General features: G+C 38.4%; 1 pseudogene; it reads right to left on the bottom strand.

Annotated features, from left to right (window-relative positions):
- Positions 1-1,235: 1,235 nt before the first annotated feature.
- On the bottom strand, positions 1,236-1,784 carry LOC117352685 (annotated as a pseudogene).
- Positions 1,785-2,438: the final 654 nt, after the last annotated feature.

Consider the following 2,438-nt stretch of genomic DNA (forward strand, 5'->3'; position numbering starts at 1 on the left):
CTCCTATCCTGTTCTTATCTGTCTAATGGCGCCTGTGTCTCCTAGCCTGTATGAGACCTTACACAGAAAGGCTATTCATCTAAGTTCTGTTTCTGAATTGGTCCGAGGAAGTCATCTGACGAGATTCAAGTGAAAAGATGCTAATTAGTTTTTAGTCTGTGTCGGGATGCGAGGAAGCTCACATCTTACCACAGGTGTCCTGCACGCAACCTTTTCTTCAATAATTAAGACCTGAACAGTTACCTCGTGTGACTCTCTGTCTAAGAGAGAGTGAATCGGACTCTAAACAGCTCTGAATTCCAGCACTACAAGGAAACTTGTCTGCCAATGAATTATAGCCTTACCAGGGGCTGACAAACACGTACCTGTAACAAAGGATTTCTTACATCTCCTGAAGCTAACAAGAAAGTTTCCATTTCACCTCATTTTCGCCAGAGGCCTAATCAGAGGGTGAGCATACGGAACTTATTATCTTATCTGCTGGGGTTAGATAAGTATATCCGATTGTGATATAGGACAAGGTTTGTAAAGCTATCTTGTTGATATCTGTAATCATTTGCTGCTAATCAGGGATTATTATTATTATAAGGAATTGTTTAGTGTGTGTAACAATTAGTTTTACTTAGTTATCTAACAAGTGTATTGTGATAATTATGTACTGAGTTTCATTTATGTAATCAGATATTTTGTGAACAATATTTAGATATTGCAGCTGGCTTGTGAATTATATTTTTCTATTTTCATAATAAAAGTATTTCTCATTAGTCTGGGTCTTGTGTCGTATAAATAGACCAAGAAATTTGGACCTGGCAGCGTTTATGGTTTTCCCTAGACAAAACTAACAGACACGTAACTTGTGTATGTAACTGATTAGTATATCATAAATCTTGCTACAGGAGAATTTGATTCAGAATGTTTTTTTGTTTTCCTGCTCTAAATCTAGGGTGCGTCTTATGATCAGGTGCGTATTATGGAGTGAAAAATACGGAACATTGCTGTGGCTATCATAAAAAACAGACAGACAGGCAGAAGAGCCCCTCACCTTGAGGTACAAACAGAGCAACAAGAAAAGGCAAGGGGGATGTCTTTTCAACCAAAAATAAAGTCTACTATATCTCACTAATGGAATTGTTCTTCATGTTTTATTGATATTTTGTATTTCATACAATGTCCTATGTTTTTATTTGTTCTTCCATATATATGGAAGAACAAATAAAAACATAGGAAATTGCATATTTTTATTTATTTTTTTTTTTTTACAAAAATGGTTTTATTGATTTTAATTCACTCTGTACAGCTCTTAGCAGAACAAACTCAGATGATACCAATTTTGTTGGCAACATCTAATGCATCATAGTCTGGGGCAAGAAGGACATATGCCTTCTTCTCGCCATCAGGTGTGATCAGTGTGTTCACTTTTGCCACATCAATATCATACAATTTCTTCACAGCTTGCTTGATCTGATGCTTGTTGGCTTTGATATCAACAATAAATACTAGTGTGTTGTTGTTATCAATCTTCTTTATCGCCGACTCAGTGGTCAGTGGGAATTTGATGATGGCATAATGATGGAGCTTATTTCTCCTGGGAGCACACTTCCTTGGATATTTAGGCTGTCTCCTTATTCTCAAGGTCTTAGGCCTCCTGAAGGTGGGGGAAGTCCTGATTTTCTTCTTTCTGTGGCTATGCACCCCTTTTAGAACAGGGGCCTTTTAGCTTTCAGAGCTTTTGACTTGGCCTCGGTCTTAGGAGGAGCAGCTTCCTTCTTCGGCTTTGGCGCCATATTGGGAAAAGGCTTCTTCCATATATTTTAATATGCATTTGTTTTTATATTTTATATATATAGTATATATATATATATATATACACACACACACACACTAGTTTTTTAGCCCATTACGAATGAAAACTGGAGCAAGCACAAACATCAACACAGGTGCTATAAGGTGGTAAAAGGGGCCAAAAGAGACTACGAGGAAAAAATAGCCAAGGAGGCGAAGAATTTCAAGCCGTTCTATCGATATATTAAGAGGCACCGACCCGCGAAGGAAGCGGTTGGACCTTTGGATGACCATGGAATAAAGGGAGCGCTAAAAGAGGACAAAGCAATCGTGACAAACTGAAAACATTTTTTGCGTCTGTATTTACCAAAGAAGTTGTACAGCATACCGAAACCCATCAGGCTATATGCTGGAAATGAAGATGGAAAGCTGACAGGATTGACGGCCAGTCTAGAGAAGATGTGTAGGCAGGTTGATAGCCTTAAGAGCAATAAATCCCCAGGACCGTATGGCATCCATCTGAAGGTCATCAAGGAACTGAAAGGGACCATAGCTGAACTGCTTCAACTAATAGCCAATCTGTCAATCAAATCAGGAAAGATTCTGGAAGACAGGAAGTAGGCAAATGTTACACCGATTTCAAGAAAGTTTTGAGG

Source organism: Geotrypetes seraphini, chromosome 1 (assembly GCF_902459505.1).
Source record: "Geotrypetes seraphini chromosome 1, aGeoSer1.1, whole genome shotgun sequence".
In the NCBI taxonomy this organism is placed as follows: domain Eukaryota; kingdom Metazoa; phylum Chordata; class Amphibia; order Gymnophiona; family Dermophiidae; genus Geotrypetes; species Geotrypetes seraphini.